The 20,359-nt window shown below is 36.7% G+C and overlaps 2 long non-coding RNA genes across 3 annotated transcripts in view; one reads left to right on the top strand and one right to left on the bottom strand.

Moving 5' to 3' along the window:
- LOC137146744 (uncharacterized) overlaps positions 1-20,359 on the bottom strand; it is a 140,914-nt gene that overhangs the window by 22,971 nt on the left and 97,584 nt on the right. For both annotated transcript variants that reach the window (XR_010918030.1, XR_010918029.1), the window contains exon 3: positions 7,536-7,587. This is a non-coding gene — a long non-coding RNA (uncharacterized lncRNA). The remainder of the gene's footprint in view (positions 1-7,535; positions 7,588-20,359) is intronic.
- The window catches only part of LOC137146742 (uncharacterized), a 74,693-nt gene continuing 57,211 nt past the window's right edge, over positions 2,878-20,359 (top strand). Inside the window, exon 1 of the long non-coding RNA XR_010918027.1 lies at positions 2,878-3,050. This is a non-coding gene — a long non-coding RNA (uncharacterized lncRNA). The remainder of the gene's footprint in view (positions 3,051-20,359) is intronic.

Here is a 20,359-nt window from a genome sequence, read left to right as displayed (position 1 = left end):
TCTGCCCCCTCAGTGTTCTGGAGTCCAGATGTGAAAGGCCTATTGGAGATGAACACATCACTGGAAGGAGGAGAGAAAGTTTTGATGCTACTGCTCTAGACTCATTTTATTGCAACCATACACGTACCTGTCCTTATGAGGGCTATTATACTTCAGCCTGTGAGATGGGCAGAAATTATGTTTTTCTGCTATTTTATTGCCAACTATTACTTAGTATTTTTAAAGGGGTACCTACACAGAGAAGAGAAATTGACCTGGCATTTCCTTGTTTATAAGCAAAAGACCTAAAAACTGTCATTGCTATTCCTTTTCTGAAAAATAGATAGAACCACAGAACTAAGATGGAGGCTCTCAGCCCTTCACTGAAAGAGCTGGGAAAGATTTTAATCTCATCTGTTTGTCAAGAATTTGCCTTAAATAGGTGTTTAAAAAAACCAAACAAAACCTACTTTAAAAAAAAAGTCTGAATAAAAATCCTTTCCCTTCTTGAAGGTTCAGATTTCATTCTCTTGGTACTGATATCACAATCCTAATAGTTCTTCAGTCATCCATAAAGACCTCTAGGAAAAATCAAGTAGAAACCACCTGAGTTTTTGGTCACGTGAAAACATTAAAAAAGACATTTTCATTTTCTTTGCGGGTCACTTTCCCTCATGATCTAGTGCCAAATTCTGGCAACACTTACACCACTGCAAGTCCCCCGAAACAACCCCGGCTTGTCTTCAGACCCAAATTTTTCAGTCATTTACATGAATTACTAAACTCCAGCCAGATTTGGCGAGAAGATGATGGGAAAAATGAATGGTATTCATAGTGTTGCAAGCATTCATTAGTACTAATTATTTGCATAGTGCTAATATGCAACAGTCCCAATCGGGAATGGGACCCATTGTACCTGGAGATATAGATCAATACAAGAAGACACGATCCCGGCTTCAAAGATACCATCCTATTGTGCAATCTAATGCATGCATGCATCTTCATCCCTCCTCTCATATTAAATATATCTATCTATTGGTGGAAAAGACTAATTAATCCTATGGTTTTTTGGTACAGTTCATTGTTGATGAACCCATGCTGTCAACAAATTTACTGAGACAAGATGGCAATTTTAATACAGCAGAGAAATGAAAAGCTGCATTTGGTACATTCATTCATTTGGTTTCTGCTTCATTCCCTGATTAAGAGAGAAATGATATAACTACCTCCAACATATTCTTCTTGCATGAAATCTGGCTTGTCAAATGGGTAGTAGCCTTATTTTCACATTCACTGTATTCGTAACATATGAAAAACATATTTGTCGTGGTGGAATCATGTATACATCACAGAGTAAGGCGAGAACAGCCCCACACTCTATATGGCTTTTCTGCCATTACACCTGGAATACTGTATTGAGCTAAAGTGATAACAAGGGTAGACATGATAAAAGTCTATAAATAGTTTAAGAGTGTCAGCACCAAGAAGCAAAAGTTATTGTTCAAAGGTGGCATAAGGGGGCTTAACTAGCAGGAATGAAAAATAAATAAATAAATAAAAGGGTACTGTTAGGCTAAATAGCAGTAAAATTTCCAGATATCAAGATCTGAGTAAGGGATGCTGAACAGGACCAAAAGAGGAGAAATTCAAACTGATTGTGGGTTTGTCTACACTTGGAAATTTACCAAAATAGCTATATTGATAAATTTCAAGTGTGGACAAGCTATTTGATTGCTGAATTGGGCCTTTACACTCAGGAATAGTCTCCCACAGAATTGACAGAAGTGCCATTGTTTAGGATATTTAGAACCAGACTGGATTAAAGCCCTTAAAATGTAGAAGAGGGAAAATTTTGAACTGACAGGAGGATGGACTAGGTAACTCTGATAGATCTCTCCTATCTCTAATTTCTGCGATTCTGTGTGTGCATGCTGGATTTCAGAAAGGTCTTTTTAATAAGGGTTAATTGGAGTAGTATGTCACACATGACTGAATACTGTTTCAAATTACCGCTGATGCCTGCATAACTAAATCAGGCAAATGGGCAGAACATTTAAATAGAGAAGAGTAGATATTCCTCCCCTCCTGTTCAATTCTAATAATTTCTTCATTATTCTTGCATTTACCACATCTTGGCAACAGTGATATGAAATTTCAGTTGCTTACTAAACGTAATAATTTTAGCATAATAATAGTTCTCTGCAGTTGGATAGCTTTGTAAAAGTTATGCTTTTGTTCAATCGCAAGTTTATTGTGCAAGATATAGGAATCACTAGATGAATTTCTATGGTCTGTGTTAGATGGGGGGGTCACACTATTTGATCATAGTGATCCCTCCTGGATTTAAAATCTGTCAATCTATGACACGTGATAATAAGTAGTCTGTTTAGTCAGCTAGAACAACACTAATGAATCTAGTAAAATCACCATACTACAATCTGCAGTATTAAACCTTTATCTAAAAACAAAAATCCTTGCTTGATCCCTGAACAAGAACTTTTAGTTTAATCTACAAAGTTAATTTCCAACATACAAAGCTCAGGCAAGACTGCAGAAGGAGAGGCGCGCGCGCGCACACACACACACACACACGAAAAGCTCAGCCTTCAATCCCCACCCACCAGTCTCAGTCAAAGGATGACTTCAGTCCCTTTCTTAACTAATCCTGTCACTGTAAAATCCTACACTCATTCTTCCATACACACAGGGAAAAGAGACTCACTAGAAGACCTAGTCTTTCAGTTTTAACTATTAACCAATAGTGGAAAAACAAGGATTCCTAAGTTATGCCTTCATAGCCAATAGGGTGGATTTGTGTGTCCCACATGACAGCGTTTCCCCTGTCTTTCACATGGGCAGTATTTAGTTCAATTCAGAACTGCAGATAGTACAGCTTGCACAGCAGCAATGGGATGTCTGAGCACAAGTGGCTGACTTCCGAGTGACTTTATGAAGCACTTTCGTACTTTCCTTCTGCATTAAATTGGGACCTGCATCGTTGGCATTCGCCCACCACACACATCTCTACTGAAGGAAACAGAGTGACTAGCACATCTTTGCAATATGAAGCTGTGAGTATTGATTTTTATTTTCATCCTTCAAATGTGCACTGTAATGGTGTTTACATGTTGCATGCATCATATATTTAAAATATGCTCTTTTAAATTTTTTCCTGGCTATACAGATTGAAAATTATCTAAGACCACTGGGAATCTTTCAGGAATATTTCCTGCATGCTTCAGTAAAAGAGGGAAGGGGGGGAAATCAGTTATCCCTCAGGGCAGTGCCTGCATAAGAGCTGCATGCCACACTGCTTCCTAACATAGCCAGTGTGCTGCTTTGTTCATAAAGAAAAATGAAGGCAAAAAAGCCCAACACATGTATGTTGTTCACTTTTATTTGCACTCTGTCTAATCAGGCCTGATCTGTCCCCAATGGGGAAAGAATAAAGACAAACTTTGCTGTCTCTGTTGGCAAGGACAGTCCAGACTTTCCAGACATTTGACAGTTATTATAATTAGCTCTGAAAGACTGCAAAGACACCATGGGGCAAATAGCTCTTACGTTTTGAACAATGAAATCAAGCAAAGTTCCCATCCCATGCCTTCCAATGTTCTTTTTCTTTTGTGGGGGGGGAGGGGAGGGTGTGTGGAAGAGGGTATATGGTTGTATTTTTTTTAATTAAAGAGGCAATAAATATTTCAATCTGGAATTGTTCAGTGCGAGGAGGGGCTTGGATAGGCTGCTTTAAACATTTCTGTATCCTGCCTTCCATTTAGAAAGAATTCACTCAGATTCCTGACGGCTTGGGCAGGGGTATGAGGCTCTTCACAGCATAATGTCAGAAGGCGGGGGGTGGGAGAAGAAATAAGAAGACATTCATAATGAGATGCATTTTGATAGCTTACCAAGATCTTTGCTCATGAGGAGATCTGGATAGATCTAAGTTGCTTTCTGTGTAAGATTTACAAGAGTTCTCAAACAGAAGCAACAGACAAAGCAGAGGTAGTCCCCCCCTCTCCCCTCGTCCTTCCCTAGAAACAAAATTGAATTCAAGTAGATAATAGCATACTGATTTATCCTTTTGTATTTAAATTAAGAAATAGTCATAGAATCTTTGACTTGAATAGTCCAAATCTTCTTTTTAAAAGTTACATTCTGAGAGCATTTTCACAGGCCTAACAGAAAAGAAAAGGGAAAAGACAATGGAAACCTGATTCAGACCTAGCTAGTCTGGCTGTGTAAGAAAACATGAGGTGAAAACAGATTTTTTTTTTTTTTTTTTTTTAAGTATGAAAAAAAATATTAACTCCAATAAAGAAAAAATGTCGAAAGACTCGGACACTACTAAGAATGGCTTAAATAAATCTTCCTGAGCAGATGTTCATGTGTTCCCATTGTGGAGAAAGGAACCCAAATAATGTATTTTTTAAAAGGAGAACTTGACATGAATTTTCATATAATCTTTTTTACGTACACCATTTTTTTCTTTGTCTGCTCTCCTGTTATCTACACCTCCCCCAACTGCCGCCCACTGTGAGCTGAGACACCTGAAGGCTAGACATAATGATCAACAGAGCGCTATGCTAGCCTGTCTGGATTCCAGCCAGATTTTTTCCCCCCTCAACAATCGAGGAGCCTGCACGCAATGCACGGCAAGCCTATTCCTCTGCTATGTGTAGACTAGGCATAGAAGTCTTACCCATGTTGCAATAACATTGAAGACAAACAATATTTCTTTTCTCTTACTCTGAGTAGACTCAACTTTAAGTCTTGTATTACTTTAAATATATTAAATAAATGCATTTATAAATAGGCGTGTAAATATATTATATACACCCACCCCAATATTTCTATAGCATGATGTACTATATCTGTATGCATGCATTGTACATGCAATATCTTGATTTTTACTTTGTTTACAAATAGTATACTCCTGTACACTATCTATATGTATTGCATTCAGCATGTTGTTCAGATAGATCATACACTTATGTAAACACACTATGTATATACAGTATATTACACATGTATATACAATACACACACACAAATATTAATTCAGAGACCTATTTTTGAAAGTTTGCATATTTAGAAATAGATTAGGTTTTAGAGAAATTAGCAACTCAGATTATTTTGTGCACCTTTAAACTTGATGGTATTCAAACACTGATGGGTAGCCAATGTCCAAATTGACTGGGGGGGAAGGAGGGGGAGAAAAGGGAGCATTTGAGGTAGTCAGTCTAACTATTGGCATCTGGCCTTCCAATAGTCAGGCATTTACTGCACTCCCTAGAGAAACACTGATTGGCTATGTTTCCTTGCTTCCAGAAAGTTTGTCTTTTGAACACAGTACTCCTAAAAATAGTTAGTTTGGTGTGTCCAGGGGTGGGGTTAACACAGACACACAGAGGAAAAGAAGTTTCTTTTATTCTTTGAATCATTTTCCATTTAATTTTTAAATTTTATTCTTTTAAATCCTTATATATTTCATTGCCACTGGTTACACAGTATATGGGTGGGTAAAGGAGATTTTTAAATGGAAGTACTCTGAATAACACTTTAAAAACACTTGCACACAGTATATACATTTAAAAAAACCCAAACATATCACCTGACAAGGTTAAAGAAAGTATGGTTTACTCAAAATATCAGGTGACTTTTGGGGGGGGGGAGGGACTTCTAGTGATTTACTTTATTGTGTCACCACCAGCACACTACAGCAAATAGTATACTAAATTTAGACTTGGAACAGGACCCCAATATGGACATGCCTTATGTTTATTATTTTGGGTGAGCTGAGCAGTTTATAAAACTTTCTAAGTAGTAGCTTAAAGAGGGAAACAGAAAGAAAATATGATTAAGTTGCACCTAATGGCAACAGCATCCATTACCTCAAATAGGGCTACAGGTTTCTAGAGCGTAATTCAAAGAAATGAAGCTAATGAACTTGACTTATTTATTCAAACTGAATAAATACAAATTCTAATACAAATAATTAAACACTTTCCTGAAAGAACAATTTAGTATAGCTTATTTGAAAAGGCATTACATATCCGTAGCTATTTCAATACATTGATGGACGTACCAGTGAGAAATATAGACGTATAACATGCATTTCCTATAATTGTATTATTTGCTCATCTCTTTTTCCAGTATTATTCTTGAAAATAAAATTGTACATTGATATTTCACAAATATAATTCAAAATAATTTTGATAGCTACAGTCTGAAATGCTGATGTGTATTTCTAAAGGTAATAATTATGATTAGTGGAGTGTTTCTGCCAATTCCTAAGGTCTGAAATGCTACAAAAAAATCCCACAATCCTCCTACCAAAAACTCAAGGTATGGATTATGCACGAGTTTTAAACTGGAGTGGATTTTTTCCATCTAGCAAATATATATTGATGTACAGCACGTGCTTAGATTGAGCAATTCATTTTTGAGTCACAGGAAAGGTAAGCCAAAATTTTCAGTCCTGGTATTTACAGTTAGGCCTGAGGTACATATTTAAGTGCCTAAACAAAAGTGTCTCGATTTTTATAAGTGCTGAGTATTCAACAAATTCCTTTGAAATCAGTGTAGGTTGGCAGGTGCGCAGCACCTTTGAAAATGAAGCCATTTTTATTGAAGCACTAACTGTAGACCTGGGAGACTAATTTTGTAACCAAAGAGCCTACATTGAAAATTTTGGCCTGTGTTTTTTGCTAACTCACTTTTTCTTTAAACTTGTAAATAGCTGTTGATGCTGAAACAAAGCAGTCATGAACATTCACACATATTTAGGACTCTAGTCCATACAAAATGAGGAGTTTGATGTCTGTTCCACATGGTCTGCTAAGCCAGTGGACTGCAATTAGTTCTGTAAACACTGCAGCACAATACATAGAAACTTCAAGTTCTAATGAATTAAAAAAATAATATCACCTTGGTATGCCTCCTTTAAGTATAAGTGCAAACCATCACGCATGAATACAAATTGCTCAGGATCAGCAAAACTTTCAAAAAAAAAAAAAAAAAAAAAAGGGTTGCTTCGTTGATACCTTTATGTAGCAAAAGGAAGCTCAGAGCGATTGAAACCTTGCCTGCCAGAAATACAGTCCAGCTCAGTATGGCAATGGGGTCAAATGAGCTCATTCAACACAGATAAGAAATGAACTGTACATTTCATATTCCTAGATAAAAACATTTAGGGTATTTTAATCTAAACAGGTTCCTGTTTGATTTTTTGGCAAACTGTTGCAAAGATCAAGACTACAGCTGAGTTTAAATGACTTTCGGCATGATATAGTTAGACCAGATGGCCACGTGTTCTTTTCTTATTTAGATGAGAATTTTCCTTTCAATAACATCTTTATTCCTGACCTGCTTTAAAATTCCAGCAAATGAAATCAACACAGAATTTTCAATTCTAATTGACCATGTGCAGAGGAAGAGCCAGTAGAGAAATCAGTAGAGCCATTGTGAGGCACGCTGCATCAATCTCCCCTTTGTCTTGTATCCTTTTTAGTGAGAGCTGAAATAATTAAGAATATTTAATTTATATTACTTACACAACTGTAAGGCTAGAAGTGTTCAGGCAAAAATCACTGCAAGTTCCTTTTTCTGTTGGAAGGACAAGAAAAAAGTTCTGTTTTACCCTCCAGGCAAATAGGTTCTCTCCATTTATTCATTGTCCACTATACAAAAACCTAAACAAATACGCATTACAGTTAAGGGAAGGAATAAGTGAATTATGGAATGATGGATTTCTTTCCATTGCCTCTTGACGTTGGAAGATGCAAGCAAGTTGGTATTTTTCCATTTTTAAAAAAATCCAATAATTTTAAAATATAGCAAGCAAACGTAATTTCAAACTACTTAAGTTTTTATAACTGCACACACCAATATAATATCTGAAACATGTAATCATTAGTAGCTTGTGTACATGTGTTACATACACGTCCCTAAGCAGAATTTTAGATTACAACCTTGCAATGTAAGCTTTGTCAAAATTATGTGTGTGAGAATGTGTGCGCACGCGCGCGCACACACACACACACACACACACACACACACTCTACAGATAAAATTGACACAAATTGCACCACAAGGTCTGCCATCAACAATTTAATTTCGGTTTAGTAAGAGATTTATTATGGATGAATATTTATCGAGATTTAACAATTATTGTATTTAAGAAATACATACTATATTAAATCCACAAAATCCTTAAATCTGCAGACAAGCTAAGTGGATAGGATGGACCCCTTAGAAGGGGAGCAAAATTTCCTGACAAACCATTACAGAGCCCTATACAACAGTTAAAGAAATATCAAAGACATTAATACATTTGTTATTGTGACCATTAAATACAAAATTTCTGTACTATTCAAGTCCTAGACTAGTGTTATGCTTCAATCGTCACCCATCACTATGAGCCTGAATCAAAAGGTTTTTCCTTCTAAATCTTTGGTTGCTGATGAATGCATATTTACATGCCACTATGAAATATCCTTATTTTTTTCAGTTGAAGAAAGTTTTATTAAAGCCTCAGTCATTCTTCACATGTAAGATGAATGACACAAAGGGGAAAGACAGCCGAACAGAAATTACCCGGCATATAATACATCTATATATACCATTTAGGAATGATTCAGAAAGTATGAACAAACTAGTAGATATGCCTGAAAACATCAAATGGGAAAAAGACATATTAAGGCCATTCCTGCGTTTTCACAGTCTAGAAGTAAGAGCATGATACTAAGAATCAGGAGATTTTGGTTCTAGTGCCAGTTCTCCGAATGAGTTGTTACATAGCTGTGGGCAAGTCATTTACCCTAACTTTTACAGATGAGGAAACTGAGGCAGAGGTTAATAGTCATCTATCTACCTCACAAAGGATTAATTAGTGCATTGAACATTTAATTATTATTGCAAGCCCAATACTCAAATACCATAGGGAAGGGCATAAGAAGCAGCACTGAACAGAATATGAAGGCAAATTTCCCATTGACTTCCATGTTAGTCTGCACCAGGACTGTATGATTGGACCTAATAATTAAACAGAAGTGTACTTTCTTTAGCTGGACAGGTAGAAAGTGTGCGATTTTAATTACGTACAATACTCCATTTTCATTTAATTTACTTAAACATTTAATCTATTTGGGCATATAGTATTTTCATTGCAGTTAGCAAAACGTTATTAGTATTTAATGAGATAAGTGAGAAAGATTATTACATCTGTCATGATAGATGACTATACTTTATACTGCAGATGAAACTAAGGCCTGATTCTGAAACCTACTCTTGTGATGTAGTACTCTGCAAGTTATTCCACTGATTTCATTGAGAGGACTTAAGAAGTAAGGTGCTACTCAATGTGAGTAAGGGTGGCAGACTGGTCCTCTTATTTTTACCTGTGATATTGATGCGTTTAGGACCTGATTCAGCAAGGTACTTAAGCATATGCCTAAACTTAAAGCGTACAAGTATTTCATTGACTTCAATAGGACTACTCCTGTGCTTAAAGTTCAGCACATGTTTAAGTACCTTGTAGAAACTGGTCCTTAGTCTCTACAAAATCCCTGCAATAGTTCGAACAATTACGTGTCTTTAACCTGATTCTGCTCTCTGTTATACTGAAGTAGGGTTGTACGAGTAAAACTGAGAGGAGTATTTAGCCTTTCTGTTTTCTATTTGGTAACAGATTTCATTACTTAATTGATCTCAATCACAAATTCATGGGTGAGCATTTTTAAAATCACTGCACAGTAACAGAAATGTAATGAGCCTGCAGAGCATGAGACTAAATTGTGGTTTCTTTCAGGCCGCCATTTTGTGGTGAAGTGAAATTGCTCTCTGAATCACATGAATAGGACTGGAACAATTTTATTTTTTTCTAAGTACAACTATGATGGTGCTCTGCACAAAAGAAGAAAACACTCATTCTCTCCAGAGTTATTGCACTAATCAATATTCATGCATAGTATGAAAGAAGTACTCATACACATTCTTTCAAATGTCTTGTCAGTTCTGTTCAGGTTATTAAAACCCATTAGGAAAGTGAAACTGTAGCAGGTCTGTGTCCATCGGTCCTCGCTTCTCAGAATGGGCGGGGTGATGAGAAAGACGCTTGAGGTGAAATATCCTGTGTGGAACTTTAGACTAATGCGCTGAACAGGATAAAAAGAGGAAGTAAGCAAAATGTGTCGGCTAAGAGCTATTGAAGGGATGTATTTCACCAGCCTATTTTTACTGTCAAGGCACCAGACAGTGTTAGCAGTTTATCCAGTCCCCTAAACTATAGGGCATAGAAGATTAGGGATGGAAGGGACCTCAGGAGGTCATCTAGCCCAATCCCCTGATCAAAGCAGAACCAACCCAACTAAATCATCCCAGCCAGTGTTCTGTCAAACCCGGCTTTAAAAACCTCTAAAGATGGAGATTCCACCACCTCCTTAGCACCTCTCATTCCCGTGCTTCACCACCCTCCTAGTGAAAAAGTTGGATATTAGAAAAAACCTAGACATCCCCCGACATCTGCCACCATGGAGAACAGCCTAGCTCCAATGTCCCTGTAACCCCCCTTCAGGTAGTTGAAGGCTGCTATCAAATCCCCCCTCACTCTTCTCTTCTACAGACTAAATAATGTGGATGTGGCTATAATGGACCTGGATAAAATATTAAAATTTTGTCTCATGCTTTCATACCATAAAAGCAATATGTGCAAAACTGAAAGATTTAATTATATGATGAAAGCACAAGCATCACTTTGTTTGTTTTACCTTTAATTTTATTCAGTATATAGAATTATTTCCTTTTGTACGTTTTTTTTAGATGTCATTACCATGAAGTCTTGTAACTGAAATCAATTTATTTTAACCAGGAAAATAAGCTTGAAACGAACAATTTTTTCCCATGAAATATTATGTGAAGCCTTTGTTTAAAATGGCCTTCAAAAGAAGATTGCAGTTAAATTATTTGCAGGGTTGTATGACTGTTATTTCAAAAATCTGGTGATTTTCCAGGATATGTTGTCCATATGCTGAGGTTTAACTTCAACTTTCAAGTATTATTTTTAGATCATTTTAAACCATTTGTCCAGAAGTATAGTTTGCAGAATATAGTGAACAACAGTAAAGGAGAAGATAAGCAGTTCCCAAAGTTTATCAAAAGACCTAAGAGTTAAAATTTCAGATTTTCATATAAGTGGGAAAAATTGAAGGGTTTTTTTTTTGTTTGTTTTTTTTTGTTTTTTTAAAGAGTGAAGCTGTTGGTGACTTGAGTGTATTTATGGGTTACTATGTCTTGAAAAGAAGAAAACCAGAGTTGTAAGATGACACTGCAGGGGTTGTCTGGACTTTTCACTGAGTGTGAAGTCTGTTTAGTCAGTGCCTTAATGCCTAATACTGACCTTTGCCCTTTTCACTCCCCCTCTGCTCCAGGTGCAACATTTTTGCAAGTGCTTTAAGCTTTATTGGAAAGTTGCTGCAGGTTTCTCACACACACACTGCAAAGTGCACAGAGTATTTTACACGGCAACATCAGAAACATACTTGTTTTATATGTCCCTCCTCCCACAATAGCCTATTTATTTATTTAGTGCACACACACTTGTTTTATATGTCCCTCCCCCACAATAGCTATTACCACATTAAATTAATAAAGAGCAAAATCATATTTGAAATAATTCTCCTTCTTGGGTATCTCAGACTGTAGCTCTAAATAGCCAAATACAAGATTAAATTAACTGGTATGACATATTGCTAGTATAGTAAATTAAAGTAGGGCTAAGCAACATATAGCAAAAACATTATTGATCTCATTTAAATTAATTCTCTTTGCTATGGAAATGTGAAACAAAAACCAGAGTACATATTGCTACGAAGCAGCTGAAGCACTTTGGCTAACTGATGTTCTCAGAAGCAAATTGATTTCTTGTATTGTTATTAATTATACCTTAGCTGATATAAATATTGAGAAAAACTGTTTTATAGTCCAGTAATAAAAGGAAACCATATTACATGAAGTCTATAAATTAAGTTTTGGATTTTTAAAAATAACAATGAACCTTTTCTGGTGTACCTTCAATAAAACCATTAAACTAAATATGCCATATATTATACATGACGCATATATATTGCACTCACCATGTAATATTACATATGTATGTACCCCTATGGGGTTTTATAAATAGGTACTGAAATTGCCTATATGCTAAATTAAGCTACAAGTGTCATCATCTTTCATTCAAGATGTAAAAATGGTATCCTAACTGATGTGTCCATAAAAGATTTTATGGTACTTTCTGTAAGATTAGGGATTTTTTTTTCCAGCTGCTTTGGTTAAATTCTGCACACACACCCCCTTCCCAAATCTGTGCCCTGCTAAGATATTGTGACTGTTTTGTTCAGGTGTGGATCTGTCTAAAATGAATCATGCCTTTTTCACCTTCAGATGCAGTTGGTGAAATGCACTGTATATGGGTGTGGGAATTAAACATCATGCTGGAAATTTAAATGGGTGACAGCCCTCTCTTGGTAAGGGGCAGCTATGCAGGCTATTGACCTATAAAGCGTTAAATAGCTTTCTATCAGCCAATCCAAGACACCTCTCCTCTCTCCTTGTGCCAGATTGCTACAGTTGCATTGAGCAGAGGGGTTTGATTTAGAAGAGTGGGTGAGTGGTAATGCTTTCTCTGCCAGGGTCCTTACTCTTTAGAACCTACTCACACCATTGATTCAAAATAGCCCACGTCTGCTGACCCTCAGGGCATGCTCCAAGGCCCATTTCTTCACTCTGATATTTGGGTAGGGTGAGTCTGAGGAGGATTTAAAGTTCAGGTTTTTTAGAAGTCGTTTTTGGCTGGGGGTTGAATTTTGTATTGGGTTAGATTTTAGCTGGACTGTTTTTCTAAACATATCAAAGGTACCTAGGGTAATACAAGTGCCTTTTTTTGAATATTTTGTATTTTTTACAATAAATCTAAATATATCATTAACTTTTTCCACCTATGTTATCACTGTAGTTTCAATTGGATGCAGCTTCCTTGCTCTATGCTGTTGCCTGGTGATGGGTGTGCTGCAGCAGTTGTGTTTCACCCCAGGGGTGGCTGCATTTCACTTATGGGTGGTGTGGTTGAATTCAAGGTTCTTTGGAATTGGTATTCTAGTTCATCCTATTCTTGAGGTAGGGTCAAGTCAACAAAACTTCCCAAAGTTCTGGGAAAGGTTTAAAATCTGTTTTCTGTTCTGATCTCATCTCCATTTGTAACATATAGACTGCAAGAGTATCAGAAAAATATGGAAACTAGGGTCTTGAATGGCATGTTCAAAATCTATTTCCAAAACTAGACAGCGTTTTTTTCCAGCGCAGAGTGTTCCTGTTAACATATATCAATACTCTCATCAATATTGTTTGTCTGAGAATAAATTAAAATGAAGAAACATATTGTTAAAGTGACTTTAAATGTAAACATGGTAGTATACCATGTAACTGGAATTAGTTTCTACCTAAACTATTCCTTTTCCCTCCTAAAATTACATGGCTTGTTTTCAAAACGTAGATTTAATGCAGGCACTCATTTTCACTGAAGGTCAAATATACACTTGTCAAATTGTATTTTTTGCACAGCTGACAATTCAAATAATTTTGTGAATCAAATAATGGATGGATCTTGTCTTTGTGATGGAAAAATATATAGCAGTGAAGAGTTGGTATTGGAATAAAACAGAATTAAGTAATATTATACACTATGTTCATGTAGCATCAACGTGAGATCATCACTAATTTTGGTTTTGCTGTATATGAGAAATACCCACCCAGGCACTAGATTTTTGTTATTGCAGAATTTTTTACACTAAGAAATGCTTGCACATTAATTTTATTTTGTCTTATATCCTAGATGTCTTAATTAAACTTGCAATAAATACTCAACATTACTAATTATGGGAATATTATATTATCTTTCTCCTATATGACATGGATATGCCTAGGACACTTCCCACGACGGGTTCTCTCTCCCAAATGCCACTTATCACCATGGTATCCTAGTGCCTTCCATGTCTGATTGGCAATGGTTTCAAGAAGGCTAGCTGATTTTGCCCATAATGGGAAACAAATCTCTACCCAAACTGCGGACTAGAGAGCACTAAGCTATCTCCAGTTAGTTAACAATATTATAATAAAATAATCCTACAAGAGCTACTATACATTTTTTAAAGAATGAGTCTGATGACATGAAGTTTGCATAAAAGATGAGATTTAAAAGAGTATGATTTTACAGTAATTTGGAACCACCACACTAGAATACAAAATGGAATTTAGCCAGTCATCTTTATTCGGGGGAGACAAGGTGGGCGAGATTATATCTTTTATTAGACTAACTTCTATTGGTGAAAGAGACAAGTTTTCAAGCTACACAGAGCTCTTCAGGTCTGCATAGCTCAAAAGCTTGTCTCTTTCACCAACTGAAGTTGGTCCAATAAAAGGTATCACCTCACTCACCCTGTCTTTCTAATATCCTGGCACCAACACAGCTTCAAAACACTTCAAACACCTTTATTCAAGACAAGCAAATAGGTGCTTAAAAACATTAACACTTGGTCTGACAGGAAGCTGGAATATCAAGGTCATATCATACAAAACTTTGTTTAAAAAAGACTTGTATTAGACTTATGTGTATTTTCTTAGAAGTTTGATTCAGCCCTTATTACTTACTGAACTAGCTATGCAACAAAATTATTTTGTCTGACTGAGGTAATTTGGGCAATAGTTCATATTTGTTATCACAACTATAACTACGAAGGACTGATCCCATGTACACCAATAGCATGCATGTCTGATATATACGCTCTTAGGAACAAACCCTAGCCCCTCTGAACTGATGGGAGTTTTGCCAGAAGAACCAGGATTTTGCCCTAAAAGCTTATTACCAGAGCCCTCGATGGGAGTTTTTCCTGGGGGGGAAGTGTTTCAAGACCAGGCCTTCTCTGAGCAGCAATAAGCATTTAACCTCAGTTCCACATTAACAGAAACTAATCCAATAGTATAGTGGTGAACTCATACATTTATTTCTGCATAAAATTTCATCATACCATATGCTCCAGTATTTCCCTTCACTTGTTCATCATTTATTTTTAATACCAAAAAGGAAGATTTCCCTTCCCCCCAAAAAATAAATTGTTCTGTGCTGAAGCCATGCCTCCTCCCCCTCTTTACTTCCTCACAGAGAAATGAGATGCACATGCAAGCAACAGGCAAGGTTGCAGCCATATGCTCAAGACAGTTACCACATGGAAACATGATAGTGAGCAGAATGGACTAGGAGGAGCACATTTTCTTTCTTTTTAAAAGTAGCAGTCAGGTTTCACCTCATTCATACATTCCACCTCTACTCCCACCAGCCTCCTTGAGCTATCTTGCCTTGTATTATCAGGATGATTCTGGTCCCACTTCATAGCCAACAGAGCTCTACACAAAGGCTGGGGCTGGAAGTGTGTCCCTAAGTTGCAATAACAAGTTTTTGCTCATGTTACCTTGAAAGACCAGGAAAAGTAAGTTTGGAAGGTGTTTTTCTTACTTAAAGTAGCTAGAATTTCAAATGTTTGTAGTACAGTATTTCTGGGCGAGAAACATCAGGGACTGCATCTATGCTTGAACTACACACGTCCAGGTATGTTTATACACGGTGTGCACAAGTACAGAGTTCCCCATGACAATAGTGGGAATCATATAATGAATGTACTAGGCTATGGACTGAAAATTTACTCTTTCAGAGTCTACTAGACTTACAAAATTAGGAGGAAACTTAACTGACAAACAGAAGCACTTACAAGGAAGCTAACATTTAGTCTCACCAAATTTCAATGAGTCAAAATATGAAGCATTCAGTTATCTTAGTCTGTGGGATTAATCTGTCAGCATTTTATTTCTAAATCCAAACTTCCTCTTTTCTCCCTTATTAGTGTCATGTGTTCGAGTTTTTTTAAGTTTTATTTTGTGGTTAAATTCACATTGCAGATCCACCCTTCCTTCATGCCTTTTTTGATAGTTCCCTTCCACATAGCATGAGACACTCTTCCTTCATATACCAAAAATTCATGCTCAGAATAGGAGGACTTATACAACCTCCTTCAGGAGATCACCATTCATTATGGCAGCTCGATTGGCACCGACATTTAAATTCAGTCTGAAGTTCCATCCAGTTCAATATCACAATTTCTGGCTTTTAATAAGACTCCATCCCTTAAAAGCATATTGGATACATTCAGTTAGTAAATGAGGAACAAGCCACGTGGGAAGTTGTCAAAGCTTGTACACATCCAAAAAGCTATTTGCTGGAGAACAGGTTGCTGTAACTATGAATAAATAAAATCAAATCCTTAACTCTCAATTATAAAATGGACCAACCTCCCCCCCCCCCCCCAAAAAAAAAAAACAAAAAAAAACCACGAAGCACGTCCACATGTAGTTTAGGCGGAAGTGCAGGAAAATGTCATGTTTCTTACTGTATAACAAATAACTGTTCTGTGCATCGTCTTACTAACAAAGGAGACCATAATATATTGATGAAAAGGGAAGTATTCAGAGTTTTTAAATAAAATCAAATTATGAGTATAAATTTATTAATTATATTGGTGTATACACTGCAGCCAAAATCACTTTTTACCATGGCGAAAGAAGTTTATCCAGGCCATTTGCAAACTAGTAAACTTAAGCCAACTACATATTAAGACAAATCAGATAATCAAATAGTCAGTTCATGCCTTCTTACAACCACTCTCTTATGAACAATATGTTTTAGCACCTGCTCTTCTTAGAGGACTAAAATCTTCTGAGACTTAAATATCAAGTCTGGAATTTAGTAGAGAGACATTCAAACTGTCTGACGTGCTTTAGGTGCCTCATATTTGCTGGAGTTTCTAATCAAGCAAACCTAGAACCACATAATTCCCCTGTTGTGGAAAAATCCAATCTGAACTCAAGGGTGAAATCCTGACCTCATTGAAATCAATGGCAAAACTCCCATTGACCTAATAGGCTGAGGATTTCTCTCAGGGTTTCCAAGAAATGCATCCATTTGTGCCTAATGGAAGGAGCTTGCTGCATGGCCTTGAAACCTTGTGAACCCTTAGGGCCTCATTCAAAGCACATTGAAATCAATAAAAAGATTCCCCCTCCTCTTCAACTGTGTGCAAAACAGAGAAAAGTGATTTCCAAGAAGTAATCTACAGGGCCTCCAAACAAAGTGGGCATTGCCTAGTTTTCCCCTTTTGCCCCAAAACACATGGATCTTCCAGCAGATTGGAGTCACTGTTCTGCTACTTTAATACATCCTCGGTGGACTTTCTGCCTCCTTTCTCCAGTTAGCATTGCAGAACAGATGGGAACACGCAGAAAGTTGGGACCATTCAACCTCTATTTTTTTTTTTGAGAGAGAGAGAAAGAGAGTTGATCTAATATTTTAAATGCAGAAACATGACTGTGCTAACATTTTGCTGCATTAATGTGAATTAAGTTGAGTTCAAACTCAGTGTGGAACAGATGAAAAATATGAAGAACCTGCTTTTCAACTAATCTATTTCATGCCAAGTAATAAAATTTGCTGAGGAATGTCATCCTATATACAGAGTCATTGGGGCACTTTCATTATATGAGCCCATAACTGAATGAAGACCCTCTGTATTGTATCCCATTTCCTTAAGGCGGCCTCTGATTGTACCAGCTGTCTAAACATATTTCCAGTCTCCATGCATTCTGTTTCAAACCCACTGTAATGGAATTTCTCTTAAGGGTCAAAGGTAGCATAACTGCAATGACTTAGTGTTTTTAGAGATAGGAGAACATAACAGTGCTTTTTAAACAGTATTTTCTATTGAACTCTGTACTTATTTTAGCATTATTTGCTAAATCTTGTTTCAGCTTTGACCTAAAGAATAAAACCCTCTCTGGTTTCTGTTTCTTTTAGCCATGCAAAAATAAACACTCGGGCAGTCATATTTCAGAAATCACTAAATATTACGTAAACATAATATATGCTTTAAAGGAATTCATAAAGATACTTGTCCTTGAGTAGCCTGCTCTTGATCCTTAACCCATTTGCTCTCTGCTACAGTCACTTCCATAAAGACTGAGAAAGAGAGAGAGAGTGTGTGTGTGTGTGTGTGTATACACACATGTACACCATCTGCTAGAATATTCACTTAGTCTCAAGTTTGATTTATGTTTTGTGCGCCCATACAATTAGAAAGTAATGACCTCAGAGGGATGTGTTTATTACCAGTTTTGGACTACATAATATGTTCTATGTCCATATTGAAACCAGGAGCTAAAATCATATCAGGCTAACCAAAATGAAGACAACTGATCACAGGACGAGTGCAGCATATTAATTACTCCAATTAAATATTCAAAGTCCTGTTGAGATGTTTAGTATCTCTTCCAAAAAAAAAAAAGGAGAGTAAATAAGTTTACCCTTACCCCCACTCTGCAAGACGACATCTGGATAATACAAAATGAAGTTTATTTTTGAACATTCCATCTAGTTTCAGGATGTTAAAAAAAGCACAAAATTCTAAGTCATCTAAAAAGCATGAACAATGGATGTTATATTCGATCTAGTGCCATAACAACATCTTATGCATTTGATCTTTAAAAGATGGTGGCTCTTCTGGTTAGAAGTCAAAATTTTTCATATACTGACAATCTCTTCCATAACTTATTATACATCATGGTCTTGGATTTTCACCTACTTTGAATGAAAGTTTGGCACAAAGCACCTCTCATTCAAATGCTACCATGTATCCTCTCAGTTTTGATCTTGTTGCATATTTGGAAAAGAATCAAGGAACACATTTCTTAAAAGGTGATAATGTAAAGCAGCAAAAAGAAACCAAATTAGTCCAAAAAATTACAAAGGTATTTTTCCTTTCCAAATTATCTCAAAATGGTTTAGAAACCAAATGTTCAAATCTCCAAGAGGCAGTCCAAAGTTGGGCACCTGTACCTTCCATAGATGATCACTCTAAATCTCAAAGTTTAGCAGCACTTTTTTCAAAACATATGAACTGTTGTTAAATGCGGTCTAGTCCAGACCAGTGCAAAACATGTCTCTTGTGATAGTGAAGGAAAAAATATGTCTTATTTCTCTTTTCTTTTGAGTGCTCATATTTGCCATTGGAAGGAATATTCAAGTTTCTATTAATGGCTACACCTGGTTCAAAATACTGTTTTTCATTAATTTCTTCACAGTAGCAATAGGACACTAGATTCCATATAGCTGTTTTTAACAGCAATCTCCTTCAAAACTTCAGTACAGCAATTGCCAGGGTCGAATTGTGAGGACTTTCATCATCATTGAACGTGTATGCTCTGAAAGGAATCTTCTTCTACATATTCAATGATTGCCAGTTGAAGAGATGATGCAGTAAATCCACCTATGTAAGAGGTCAGATGGAAGTAATTCAAAGATTGTCAGAGATCCACAGACATTTCAGTCATAGTGAGACCTTCACAAAAAGTTTCCTATCTAGCCTTTGAATAGTGTGGCTCAATTAGATTGCTTCATTTGATCAGAGAGGAAAGTTTGAGTAGCTTTTAATATTTGTGATAAAGAGACAGGGGAAATGTACGCTGTAGGGACTGGAAGAAGGAAAGAGTATTATATTCTTAAGGGAGATGAGGGAGGAATGTATTATTGAAATAAAATCAAAGAAGAAAGTGTGTGATTATGCCAATAGTTAATCTATCTTTTTCTGAATCCGGGGTCACCACCCACATTTCACTGGGAAAAAGTGGGAGGGGTAATTTATGATTAATAAATCCTGGAAAACTGAACTATGGTGAAGCAGTTGGATCAGGAAGAGTGAGTGATTTCTTTCTACTCACATGAATGGCAGTGAGAGATCCACAGACACTGGAGTTGTAATTGGAGATACTGAGGTGGCTGAGGGGGAAAGGTTAGGAAGAGAGTTCAGTGGAGACTGACTAAGGGGAGTAGAGGGAGATTAGATTACACAGTTAACCTTTTCCTAAACTCTAGCTGACTGTATCCTCTCAATGTCAAGGAGCTTGAGGTCAGTTACTGCCCAGGCCCATGGATGAGAGAGCACCAGATTAATTTGATATGGTTAAAAAAAAAAAAAAAAAAAAGGTGGACCACAAGAAGGGAAACAAGATCTTTTTTCTCCAATCCAGGAAGGTTGAAATGAGAATTATAGGTATTGGCCTAGGTAAGGGGGAAAATTTTAAGTGGACATTGATTGTATTGAGTAGTAGGAGAGGAGACTATGTTGGTTGTGTAAATAGTTTGTGCATCCTGCTCACCACCCTCATCTCAGTGCAGGGCTTCAGAGATTGCCATCCAATTCACTGGTTGAGACATATCTGGGAGACA

The sequence above is a fragment of the Emydura macquarii genome, unplaced genomic scaffold (assembly GCF_026122565.2).
Source record: "Emydura macquarii macquarii isolate MOO-44397 ecotype Brisbane River unplaced genomic scaffold, CSIRO-AGI_Emac_v2 contig_480, whole genome shotgun sequence".
NCBI lineage: Eukaryota > Metazoa > Chordata > Testudines > Chelidae > Emydura > Emydura macquarii.
Note: the sequence above shows the minus strand (reverse complement) of the source record. Positions and strands in the feature narration are given on the sequence as shown.